At 37.2% G+C, this 12,500-nt stretch overlaps 13 non-coding genes across 13 annotated transcripts; all 13 read left to right on the plus strand.

Moving 5' to 3' along the window:
• The first annotated feature begins 594 nt into the window (after nucleotides 1–594).
• On the plus strand, nucleotides 595–676 carry TRNAS-AGA (transfer RNA serine (anticodon AGA)). The gene has a single exon. It is a non-coding gene; the product is annotated as a tRNA-Ser (tRNA).
• Nucleotides 677–1,340: 664 nt separating this feature from the next.
• On the plus strand, nucleotides 1,341–1,412 carry TRNAQ-CUG (transfer RNA glutamine (anticodon CUG)). Its single transcript has one exon. It is a non-coding gene; the product is annotated as a tRNA-Gln (tRNA).
• Nucleotides 1,413–2,379: 967 nt separating this feature from the next.
• On the plus strand, nucleotides 2,380–2,461 carry TRNAS-AGA (transfer RNA serine (anticodon AGA)). The gene has a single exon. It is a non-coding gene; the product is annotated as a tRNA-Ser (tRNA).
• A 664-nt stretch (nucleotides 2,462–3,125) lies between these two features.
• On the plus strand, nucleotides 3,126–3,197 carry TRNAQ-CUG (transfer RNA glutamine (anticodon CUG)). Its single transcript has one exon. It is a non-coding gene; the product is annotated as a tRNA-Gln (tRNA).
• A 967-nt stretch (nucleotides 3,198–4,164) lies between these two features.
• Nucleotides 4,165–4,246, plus strand: TRNAS-AGA (transfer RNA serine (anticodon AGA)). Its single transcript has one exon. It is a non-coding gene; the product is annotated as a tRNA-Ser (tRNA).
• A 664-nt stretch (nucleotides 4,247–4,910) lies between these two features.
• On the plus strand, nucleotides 4,911–4,982 carry TRNAQ-CUG (transfer RNA glutamine (anticodon CUG)). The gene has a single exon. It is a non-coding gene; the product is annotated as a tRNA-Gln (tRNA).
• A 967-nt stretch (nucleotides 4,983–5,949) lies between these two features.
• TRNAS-AGA (transfer RNA serine (anticodon AGA)) lies at nucleotides 5,950–6,031 on the plus strand. The gene has a single exon. It is a non-coding gene; the product is annotated as a tRNA-Ser (tRNA).
• Nucleotides 6,032–6,695: 664 nt separating this feature from the next.
• TRNAQ-CUG (transfer RNA glutamine (anticodon CUG)) lies at nucleotides 6,696–6,767 on the plus strand. Its single transcript has one exon. It is a non-coding gene; the product is annotated as a tRNA-Gln (tRNA).
• A 967-nt stretch (nucleotides 6,768–7,734) lies between these two features.
• Nucleotides 7,735–7,816, plus strand: TRNAS-AGA (transfer RNA serine (anticodon AGA)). Its single transcript has one exon. It is a non-coding gene; the product is annotated as a tRNA-Ser (tRNA).
• Nucleotides 7,817–8,480: 664 nt separating this feature from the next.
• TRNAQ-CUG (transfer RNA glutamine (anticodon CUG)) lies at nucleotides 8,481–8,552 on the plus strand. Its single transcript has one exon. It is a non-coding gene; the product is annotated as a tRNA-Gln (tRNA).
• Nucleotides 8,553–9,519: 967 nt separating this feature from the next.
• On the plus strand, nucleotides 9,520–9,601 carry TRNAS-AGA (transfer RNA serine (anticodon AGA)). The gene has a single exon. It is a non-coding gene; the product is annotated as a tRNA-Ser (tRNA).
• A 664-nt stretch (nucleotides 9,602–10,265) lies between these two features.
• Nucleotides 10,266–10,337, plus strand: TRNAQ-CUG (transfer RNA glutamine (anticodon CUG)). Its single transcript has one exon. It is a non-coding gene; the product is annotated as a tRNA-Gln (tRNA).
• Nucleotides 10,338–12,050: 1,713 nt separating this feature from the next.
• TRNAQ-CUG (transfer RNA glutamine (anticodon CUG)) lies at nucleotides 12,051–12,122 on the plus strand. The gene has a single exon. It is a non-coding gene; the product is annotated as a tRNA-Gln (tRNA).
• Nucleotides 12,123–12,500: the final 378 nt, after the last annotated feature.

Below are 12,500 nucleotides of genomic sequence, written 5' to 3' on the forward strand. Positions count from 1 at the left end.
TGTGTTTTTCAGAATTTCCTACAGCGGTTTGTAAGCATTTTTGGTGGTGTTTCTCTAAAATTATTTTGGGCATCTTTTGAGTCTGTTTTTGTGGCTTTTCTTTGTAGCTCACAAAATGCACCAAAAGTCTCTCAGGAACATTGAAGGAGTTTTCCTAACCTTGCCATTGAATTGTATTATAAGTATGGAGCTCTTCTAAATGAAAAACACCTGAAGAATGATATGCTTATTTTAGTTAACCGCTTGGCATTTTTGGAAACTTGATGTGGTTAAAAGACGCCCAAAAGCCTGATAATATGAACAGCAAGTCTTTTTTACGTGGAAATTAATTTGTTCAGTGTTTTCAGCATTTTCAGATTAATTTTCAGGATGTTTTTGGAATGGACCCACTCCAAATCCGCCTTATAAAGAGGTAAAAGTCTTAAACTGTGCATGATTCCCATTGATGATGACTTTAAATCAGATTTTTACATTTTACTGGGACCTGGAAATTTGTTTCTATTTTCTGAGATGTTTTCCAGAGGGATAATCACTGATCTTGATCATGGTGCTATAAGAAAAGGTGTTTGATTCTCATCAAAAATCAACGTCTAAGTAGTCGTGGCCGAGTGGTTAAGGCGATGGACTAGAAATCCATTGGGGTTTCCCTGCGCAGGTTCAAATCCTGCCGACTACGAATATGTTCATATAGTTTTTTGACTGATTACCTGAGAAGATAAATTTGCGTGTGTCCTGTTTTATGCCACATGAAGGTGATATGCGAACTTTGGGCAGGGTTTCTAGAACCAGACTGACTTGATTTTTGGATGCATTTTATATACGCCAATCTGACGCTACATCCCACGTGCGTCATGCCACTAATTAAAAGAAGCGCCATGAGTGCCACCAGGTAAGTGGTGCATCTCCCTCTTTTGTCTAGCAGTTACAGACCACTGCTTTGGCAGATGTACTGAGACATGCACTTTTATTCACAGCAACCTTCAATTATCTCTTGGATAAAACTTTTTACCACACAATGAAAATTTTTTAGCCACTTCTGGATGAACAGCTTTCTAACAGTATAAGTTTTGCAGTTATTTTTTTCTTCCCCTTTTTCCAAGTAACAGATCCAACACTCTATTTACTAGCCACTTTTCATCAACATTTAAAACTGTCATTGTTGAGATATCATGGAACTCTTGGCACACTTGTGGAAATAAAGTTTAGGAGATATTAATTTACCTTTGTGTATTAATTGTAGATTTGCACTACAGCTTTAGATCCTTTTTTCACCATGATTCATGAGTTCATATGTGCTTTTTAGCACAAAAAAACTGCAGCCAGTTATTTTTTGTGCGTGTGGTTCCATGGTGTAATGGTTAGCACTCTGGACTCTGAATCCAGCGATCTGAGTTCAAATCTCAGTGGAACCTGGGCAGCTCTTTGTACATGTGTTTCAGTTTTTGCACTTACACTGAGTTCTCCTGTGCCAAAGGTTTAACATAAAAAGATAAAAAGAGAAAGTTAAAATCAACATGCAAAACAAAGATTTGAATGTTCCAAGCATCCATGGAGTGATCACTTTGAGTTCTATGGCCAAATCTACCTTTAAAGCAGGATTACGGAAACTTTAAATTGACTTTAAGTTACAGCACTCTTACGAACTGTGTCACGCAAAGCAACCATACCCTATGATTTATGTCAATGTTCACATAACACTTTTTCCAGGTGTATGAAACTGACAAGGATTTGAAGTTGAAATGGCTTCAGGAAATGTTGGCGTTTTCTTCCTGAATCATCTTTTCTTGTGTTTTTCAGAATTTCCTACAGCGGTTTGTAAGCATTTTTGGTGGTGTTTCTCTAAAATTATTTTGGGCATCTTTTGAGTCTGTTTTTGTGGCTTTTCTTTGTAGCTCACAAAATGCACCAAAAGTCTCTCAGGAACATTGAAGGAGTTTTCCTAACCTTGCCATTGAATTGTATTATAAGTATGGAGCTCTTCTAAATGAAAAACACCTGAAGAATGATATGCTTATTTTAGTTAACCGCTTGGCATTTTTTGAAACTTGATGTGGTTAAAAGACGCCCAAAAGCCTGATAATATGAACAGCAAGTCTTTTTTACGTGGAAATTAATTTGTTCAGTGTTTTCAGCATTTTCAGATTAATTTTCAGGATGTTTTTGGAATGGACCCACTCCAAATCCGCCTTATAAAGAGGTAAAAGTCTTAAACTGTGCATGATTCCCATTGATGATGACTTTAAATCAGATTTTTACATTTTACTGGGACCTGGAAATTTGTTTCTATTTTCTGAGATGTTTTCCAGAGGGATAATCACTGATCTTGATCATGGTGCTATAAGAAAAGGTGTTTGATTCTCATCAAAAATCAACGTCTAAGTAGTCGTGGCCGAGTGGTTAAGGCGATGGACTAGAAATCCATTGGGGTTTCCCTGCGCAGGTTCAAATCCTGCCGACTACGAATATGTTCATATAGTTTTTTGACTGATTACCTGAGAAGATAAATTTGCGTGTGTCCTGTTTTATGCCACATGAAGGTGATATGCGAACTTTGGGCAGGGTTTCTAGAACCAGACTGACTTGATTTTTGGATGCATTTTATATAAGCCGATCTGACGCTACATCCCACGTGCGTCATGCCACTAATTAAAAGAAGCGCCATGAGTGCCACCAGGTAAGTGGTGCATCTCCCTCTTTTGTCTAGCAGTTACAGACCACTGCTTTGGCAGATGTACTGAGACATGCACTTTTATTCACAGCAACCTTCAATTATCTCTTGGATAAAACTTTTTACCACACAATGAAAATTTTTTAGCCACTTCTGGATGAACAGCTTTCTAACAGTATAAGTTTTGCAGTTATTTTTTTCTTACCTTTTTTCCAAGTAACAGATCCAACACTCTATTTACTAGCCACTTTTCATCAACATTTAAAACTGTCATTGTTGAGATATCATGGAACTCTTGGCACACTTGTGGAAATAAAGTTTAGGAGATATTAATTTACCTTTGTGTATTAATTGTAGATTTGCACTACAGCTTTAGAGCCTTTTTTCACCATGATTCATGAGTTCATATGTGCTTTTTAGCACAAAAAAACTGCAGCCAGTTATTTTTTGTGCGTGTGGTTCCATGGTGTAATGGTTAGCACTCTGGACTCTGAATCCAGCGATCTGAGTTCAAATCTCAGTGGAACCTGGGCAGCTCTTTGTACATGTGTTTCAGTTTTTGCACTTACACTGAGTTCTCCTGTGCCAAAGGTTTAACATAAAAAGATAAAAAGAGAAAGTTAAAATCAACATGCAAAACAAAGATTTGAATGTTCCAAGCATCCATGGAGTGATCACTTTGAGTTCTATGGCCAAATCTACCTTTAAAGCAGGATTACGGAAACTTTAAATTGACTTTAAGTTACAGCACTCTTACGAACTGTGTCACGCAAAGCAACCATACCCTATGATTTATGTCAATGTTCACATAACACTTTTTCCAGGTGTATGAAACTGACAAGGATTTGAAGTTGAAATGGCTTCAGGAAATGTTGGCGTTTTCTTCCTGAATCATCTTTTCTTGTGTTTTTCAGAATTTCCTACAGCGGTTTGTAAGCATTTTTGGTGGTGTTTCTCTAAAATTATTTTGGGCATCTTTTGAGTCTGTTTTTGTGGCTTTTCTTTGTAGCTCACAAAATGCACCAAAAGTCTCTCAGGAACATTGAAGGAGTTTTCCTAACCTTGCCATTGAATTGTATTATAAGTATGGAGCTCTTCTAAATGAAAAACACCTGAAGAATGATATGCTTATTTTAGTTAACCGCTTGGCATTTTTGGAAACTTGATGTGGTTAAAAGACGCCCAAAAGCCTGATAATATGAACAGCAAGTCTTTTTTACGTGGAAATTAATTTGTTCAGTGTTTTCAGCATTTTCAGATTAATTTTCAGGATGTTTTTGGAATGGACCCACTCCAAATCCGCCTTATAAAGAGGTAAAAGTCTTAAACTGTGCATGATTCCCATTGATGATGACTTTAAATCAGATTTTTACATTTTACTGGGACCTGGAAATTTGTTTCTATTTTCTGAGATGTTTTCCAGAGGGATAATCACTGATCTTGATCATGGTGCTATAAGAAAAGGTGTTTGATTCTCATCAAAAATCAACGTCTAAGTAGTCGTGGCCGAGTGGTTAAGGCGATGGACTAGAAATCCATTGGGGTTTCCCTGCGCAGGTTCAAATCCTGCCGACTACGAATATGTTCATATAGTTTTTTGACTGATTACCTGAGAAGATAAATTTGCGTGTGTCCTGTTTTATGCCACATGAAGGTGATATGCGAACTTTGGGCAGGGTTTCTAGAACCAGACTGACTTGATTTTTGGATGCATTTTATATACGCCAATCTGACGCTACATCCCACGTGCGTCATGCCACTAATTAAAAGAAGCGCCATGAGTGCCACCAGGTAAGTGGTGCATCTCCCTCTTTTGTCTAGCAGTTACAGACCACTGCTTTGGCAGATGTACTGAGACATGCACTTTTATTCACAGCAACCTTCAATTATCTCTTGGATAAAACTTTTTACCACACAATGAAAATTTTTTAGCCACTTCTGGATGAACAGCTTTCTAACAGTATAAGTTTTGCAGTTATTTTTTTCTTCCCCTTTTTCCAAGTAACAGATCCAACACTCTATTTACTAGCCACTTTTCATCAACATTTAAAACTGTCATTGTTGAGATATCATGGAACTCTTGGCACACTTGTGGAAATAAAGTTTAGGAGATATTAATTTACCTTTGTGTATTAATTGTAGATTTGCACTACAGCTTTAGATCCTTTTTTCACCATGATTCATGAGTTCATATGTGCTTTTTAGCACAAAAAAACTGCAGCCAGTTATTTTTTGTGCGTGTGGTTCCATGGTGTAATGGTTAGCACTCTGGACTCTGAATCCAGCGATCTGAGTTCAAATCTCAGTGGAACCTGGGCAGCTCTTTGTACATGTGTTTCAGTTTTTGCACTTACACTGAGTTCTCCTGTGCCAAAGGTTTAACATAAAAAGATAAAAAGAGAAAGTTAAAATCAACATGCAAAACAAAGATTTGAATGTTCCAAGCATCCATGGAGTGATCACTTTGAGTTCTATGGCCAAATCTACCTTTAAAGCAGGATTACGGAAACTTTAAATTGACTTTAAGTTACAGCACTCTTACGAACTGTGTCACGCAAAGCAACCATACCCTATGATTTATGTCAATGTTCACATAACACTTTTTCCAGGTGTATGAAACTGACAAGGATTTGAAGTTGAAATGGCTTCAGGAAATGTTGGCGTTTTCTTCCTGAATCATCTTTTCTTGTGTTTTTCAGAATTTCCTACAGCGGTTTGTAAGCATTTTTGGTGGTGTTTCTCTAAAATTATTTTGGGCATCTTTTGAGTCTGTTTTTGTGGCTTTTCTTTGTAGCTCACAAAATGCACCAAAAGTCTCTCAGGAACATTGAAGGAGTTTTCCTAACCTTGCCATTGAATTGTATTATAAGTATGGAGCTCTTCTAAATGAAAAACACCTGAAGAATGATATGCTTATTTTAGTTAACCGCTTGGCATTTTTGGAAACTTGATGTGGTTAAAAGACGCCCAAAAGCCTGATAATATGAACAGCAAGTCTTTTTTACGTGGAAATTAATTTGTTCAGTGTTTTCAGCATTTTCAGATTAATTTTCAGGATGTTTTTGGAATGGACCCACTCCAAATCCGCCTTATAAAGAGGTAAAAGTCTTAAACTGTGCATGATTCCCATTGATGATGACTTTAAATCAGATTTTTACATTTTACTGGGACCTGGAAATTTGTTTCTATTTTCTGAGATGTTTTCCAGAGGGATAATCACTGATCTTGATCATGGTGCTATAAGAAAAGGTGTTTGATTCTCATCAAAAATCAACGTCTAAGTAGTCGTGGCCGAGTGGTTAAGGCGATGGACTAGAAATCCATTGGGGTTTCCCTGCGCAGGTTCAAATCCTGCCGACTACGAATATGTTCATATAGTTTTTTGACTGATTACCTGAGAAGATAAATTTGCGTGTGTCCTGTTTTATGCCACATGAAGGTGATATGCGAACTTTGGGCAGGGTTTCTAGAACCAGACTGACTTGATTTTTGGATGCATTTTATATACGCCAATCTGACGCTACATCCCACGTGCGTCATGCCACTAATTAAAAGAAGCGCCATGAGTGCCACCAGGTAAGTGGTGCATCTCCCTCTTTTGTCTAGCAGTTACAGACCACTGCTTTGGCAGATGTACTGAGACATGCACTTTTATTCACAGCAACCTTCAATTATCTCTTGGATAAAACTTTTTACCACACAATGAAAATTTTTTAGCCACTTCTGGATGAACAGCTTTCTAACAGTATAAGTTTTGCAGTTATTTTTTTCTTCCCCTTTTTCCAAGTAACAGATCCAACACTCTATTTACTAGCCACTTTTCATCAACATTTAAAACTGTCATTGTTGAGATATCATGGAACTCTTGGCACACTTGTGGAAATAAAGTTTAGGAGATATTAATTTACCTTTGTGTATTAATTGTAGATTTGCACTACAGCTTTAGATCCTTTTTTCACCATGATTCATGAGTTCATATGTGCTTTTTAGCACAAAAAAACTGCAGCCAGTTATTTTTTGTGCGTGTGGTTCCATGGTGTAATGGTTAGCACTCTGGACTCTGAATCCAGCGATCTGAGTTCAAATCTCAGTGGAACCTGGGCAGCTCTTTGTACATGTGTTTCAGTTTTTGCACTTACACTGAGTTCTCCTGTGCCAAAGGTTTAACATAAAAAGATAAAAAGAGAAAGTTAAAATCAACATGCAAAACAAAGATTTGAATGTTCCAAGCATCCATGGAGTGATCACTTTGAGTTCTATGGCCAAATCTACCTTTAAAGCAGGATTACGGAAACTTTAAATTGACTTTAAGTTACAGCACTCTTACGAACTGTGTCACGCAAAGCAACCATACCCTATGATTTATGTCAATGTTCACATAACACTTTTTCCAGGTGTATGAAACTGACAAGGATTTGAAGTTGAAATGGCTTCAGGAAATGTTGGCGTTTTCTTCCTGAATCATCTTTTCTTGTGTTTTTCAGAATTTCCTACAGCGGTTTGTAAGCATTTTTGGTGGTGTTTCTCTAAAATTATTTTGGGCATCTTTTGAGTCTGTTTTTGTGGCTTTTCTTTGTAGCTCACAAAATGCACCAAAAGTCTCTCAGGAACATTGAAGGAGTTTTCCTAACCTTGCCATTGAATTGTATTATAAGTATGGAGCTCTTCTAAATGAAAAACACCTGAAGAATGATATGCTTATTTTAGTTAACCGCTTGGCATTTTTTGAAACTTGATGTGGTTAAAAGACGCCCAAAAGCCTGATAATATGAACAGCAAGTCTTTTTTACGTGGAAATTAATTTGTTCAGTGTTTTCAGCATTTTCAGATTAATTTTCAGGATGTTTTTGGAATGGACCCACTCCAAATCCGCCTTATAAAGAGGTAAAAGTCTTAAACTGTGCATGATTCCCATTGATGATGACTTTAAATCAGATTTTTACATTTTACTGGGACCTGGAAATTTGTTTCTATTTTCTGAGATGTTTTCCAGAGGGATAATCACTGATCTTGATCATGGTGCTATAAGAAAAGGTGTTTGATTCTCATCAAAAATCAACGTCTAAGTAGTCGTGGCCGAGTGGTTAAGGCGATGGACTAGAAATCCATTGGGGTTTCCCTGCGCAGGTTCAAATCCTGCCGACTACGAATATGTTCATATAGTTTTTTGACTGATTACCTGAGAAGATAAATTTGCGTGTGTCCTGTTTTATGCCACATGAAGGTGATATGCGAACTTTGGGCAGGGTTTCTAGAACCAGACTGACTTGATTTTTGGATGCATTTTATATAAGCCGATCTGACGCTACATCCCACGTGCGTCATGCCACTAATTAAAAGAAGCGCCATGAGTGCCACCAGGTAAGTGGTGCATCTCCCTCTTTTGTCTAGCAGTTACAGACCACTGCTTTGGCAGATGTACTGAGACATGCACTTTTATTCACAGCAACCTTCAATTATCTCTTGGATAAAACTTTTTACCACACAATGAAAATTTTTTAGCCACTTCTGGATGAACAGCTTTCTAACAGTATAAGTTTTGCAGTTATTTTTTTCTTACCTTTTTTCCAAGTAACAGATCCAACACTCTATTTACTAGCCACTTTTCATCAACATTTAAAACTGTCATTGTTGAGATATCATGGAACTCTTGGCACACTTGTGGAAATAAAGTTTAGGAGATATTAATTTACCTTTGTGTATTAATTGTAGATTTGCACTACAGCTTTAGAGCCTTTTTTCACCATGATTCATGAGTTCATATGTGCTTTTTAGCACAAAAAAACTGCAGCCAGTTATTTTTTGTGCGTGTGGTTCCATGGTGTAATGGTTAGCACTCTGGACTCTGAATCCAGCGATCTGAGTTCAAATCTCAGTGGAACCTGGGCAGCTCTTTGTACATGTGTTTCAGTTTTTGCACTTACACTGAGTTCTCCTGTGCCAATGGTTTAACATAATAAGATAAAAAGAGAAAGTTAAAATCAACATGCAAAACAAAGATTTGAATGTTCCAAGCATCCATGGAGTGATCACTTTGAGTTCTATGGCCAAATCTACCTTTAAAGCAGGATTACGGAAACTTTAAATTGACTTTAAGTTACAGCACTCTTACGAACTGTGTCACGCAAAGCAACCATACCCTATGATTTATGTCAATGTTCACATAACACTTTTTCCAGGTGTATGAAACTGACAAGGATTTGAAGTTGAAATGGCTTCAGGAAATGTTGGCGTTTTCTTCCTGAATCATCTTTTCTTGTGTTTTTCAGAATTTCCTACAGCGGTTTGTAAGCATTTTTGGTGGTGTTTCTCTAAAATTATTTTGGGCATCTTTTGAGTCTGTTTTTGTGGCTTTTCTTTGTAGCTCACAAAATGCACCAAAAGTCTCTCAGGAACATTGAAGGAGTTTTCCTAACCTTGCCATTGAATTGTATTATAAGTATGGAGCTCTTCTAAATGAAAAACACCTGAAGAATGATATGCTTATTTTAGTTAACCGCTTGGCATTTTTGGAAACTTGATGTGGTTAAAAGACGCCCAAAAGCCTGATAATATGAACAGCAAGTCTTTTTTACGTGGAAATTAATTTGTTCAGTGTTTTCAGCATTTTCAGATTAATTTTCAGGATGTTTTTGGAATGGACCCACTCCAAATCCGCCTTATAAAGAGGTAAAAGTCTTAAACTGTGCATGATTCCCATTGATGATGACTTTAAATCAGATTTTTACATTTTACTGGGACCTGGAAATTTGTTTCTATTTTCTGAGATGTTTTCCAGAGGGATAATCACTGATCTTGATCATGGTGCTATAAGAAAAGGTGTTTGATTCTCATCAAAAATCAACGTCTAAGTAGTCGTGGCCGAGTGGTTAAGGCGATGGACTAGAAATCCATTGGGGTTTCCCTGCGCAGGTTCAAATCCTGCCGACTACGAATATGTTCATATAGTTTTTTGACTGATTACCTGAGAAGATAAATTTGCGTGTGTCCTGTTTTATGCCACATGAAGGTGATATGCGAACTTTGGGCAGGGTTTCTAGAACCAGACTGACTTGATTTTTGGATGCATTTTATATACGCCAATCTGACGCTACATCCCACGTGCGTCATGCCACTAATTAAAAGAAGCGCCATGAGTGCCACCAGGTAAGTGGTGCATCTCCCTCTTTTGTCTAGCAGTTACAGACCACTGCTTTGGCAGATGTACTGAGACATGCACTTTTATTCACAGCAACCTTCAATTATCTCTTGGATAAAACTTTTTACCACACAATGAAAATTTTTTAGCCACTTCTGGATGAACAGCTTTCTAACAGTATAAGTTTTGCAGTTATTTTTTTCTTCCCCTTTTTCCAAGTAACAGATCCAACACTCTATTTACTAGCCACTTTTCATCAACATTTAAAACTGTCATTGTTGAGATATCATGGAACTCTTGGCACACTTGTGGAAATAAAGTTTAGGAGATATTAATTTACCTTTGTGTATTAATTGTAGATTTGCACTACAGCTTTAGATCCTTTTTTCACCATGATTCATGAGTTCATATGTGCTTTTTAGCACAAAAAAACTGCAGCCAGTTATTTTTTGTGCGTGTGGTTCCATGGTGTAATGGTTAGCACTCTGGACTCTGAATCCAGCGATCTGAGTTCAAATCTCAGTGGAACCTGGGCAGCTCTTTGTACATGTGTTTCAGTTTTTGCACTTACACTGAGTTCTCCTGTGCCAAAGGTTTAACATAAAAAGATAAAAAGAGAAAGTTAAAATCAACATGCAAAACAAAGATTTGAATGTTCCAAGCATCCATGGAGTGATCACTTTGAGTTCTATGGCCAAATCTACCTTTAAAGCAGGATTACGGAAACTTTAAATTGACTTTAAGTTACAGCACTCTTACGAACTGTGTCACGCAAAGCAACCATACCCTATGATTTATGTCAATGTTCACATAACACTTTTTCCAGGTGTATGAAACTGACAAGGATTTGAAGTTGAAATGGCTTCAGGAAATGTTGGCGTTTTCTTCCTGAATCATCTTTTCTTGTGTTTTTCAGAATTTCCTACAGCGGTTTGTAAGCATTTTTGGTGGTGTTTCTCTAAAATTATTTTGGGCATCTTTTGAGTCTGTTTTTGTGGCTTTTCTTTGTAGCTCACAAAATGCACCAAAAGTCTCTCAGGAACATTGAAGGAGTTTTCCTAACCTTGCCATTGAATTGTATTATAAGTATGGAGCTCTTCTAAATGAAAAACACCTGAAGAATGATATGCTTATTTTAGTTAACCGCTTGGCATTTTTGGAAACTTGATGTGGTTAAAAGACGCCCAAAAGCATGATAATATGAACAGCAAGTCTTTTTTACGTGGAAATTAATTTGTTCAGTGTTTTCAGCATTTTCAGATTAATTTTCAGGATGTTTTTGGAATGGACCCACTCCAAATCCGCCTTATAAAGAGGTAAAAGTCTTAAACTGTGCATGATTCCCATTGATGATGACTTTAAATCAGATTTTTACATTTTACTGGGACCTGGAAATTTGTTTCTATTTTCTGAGATGTTTTCCAGAGGGATAATCACTGATCTTGATCATGGTGCTGTAAGAAAAGGTGTTTGATTCTCATCAAAAATCAACGTCTAAGTAGTCGTGGCCGAGTCGTTAAGGCGATGGACTAGAAATCCATTGGGGTTTCCCTGCGCAGGTTCAAATCCTGCCGACTACGAATATGTTCATATAGTTTTTTGACTGATTACCTGAGAAGATAAATTTGCGTGTGTCCTGTTTTATGCCACATGAAGGTGATATGCGAACTTTGGGCAGGGTTTCTAGAACCAGACTGACTTTATTTTTGGATGCATTTTATATACGCCGATCTGACGCTACATCCCACGTGCGTCATGCCACTAATTAAAAGAAGCGCCATGAGTGCCACCAGGTAAGTGGTGCATCTCCCTCTTTTGTCTAGCAGTTACAGACCACTGCTTTGGCAGATGTACTGAGACATGCACTTTTATTCACAGCAACGTTCAATTATCTCTTGGATAAAACTTTTTACCACACAATGAAAATTTTTTAGCCACTTCTGGATGAACAGCTTTCTAACAGTATAAGTTTTGCAGTTATTTTTTTCTTACCTTTTTTCCAAGTAACAGATCCAACACTCTATTTACTAGCCACTTTTCATCAACATTTAAAACTGTCATTGTTGAGATATCATGGAACTCTTGGCACACTTGTGGAAATAAAGTTTAGGAGATATTAATTTACCTTTGTGTATTAATTGTAGATTTGCACTACAGCTTTAGAGCCTTTTTTCACCATGATTCATGAGTTCATATGTGCTTTTTAGCACAAAAAAACTGCAGCCAGTTATTTTTTGTGCGTGTGGTTCCATGGTGTAATGGTTAGCACTCTGGACTCTGAATCCAGCGATCTGAGTTCAAATCTCAGTGGAACCTGGGCAGCTCTTTGTACATGTGTTTCAGTTTTTGCACTTACACTGAGTTCTCCTGTGCCACAGGTTTAACATAAAAAGATAAAAAGAGAAAGTTAAAATCAACATGCAAAACAAAGATTTGAATGTTCCAAGCATCCATGGAGTGATCACTTTGAGTTCTATGGCCAAATCTACCTTTAAAGCAGGATTACGGAAACTTAAAATTTACTTTAAGTTACAGCACTCTTACGAACTGTGTCACGCAAAGCAACCATACCCTATGATTTATGTCAATGTTCACATAACACTTTTTCCAGGTGAATGAAACTGACAAGGATTTGAAGTTGAAATGGCTTCAGGAAATGTTGGCGTTTTCTTCCTGAATCATCTTTTCTTGTGT

This window comes from Ranitomeya variabilis, chromosome 2 (assembly GCF_051348905.1).
Source record: "Ranitomeya variabilis isolate aRanVar5 chromosome 2, aRanVar5.hap1, whole genome shotgun sequence".
In the NCBI taxonomy this organism is placed as follows: Eukaryota; Metazoa; Chordata; class Amphibia; order Anura; family Dendrobatidae; genus Ranitomeya; species Ranitomeya variabilis.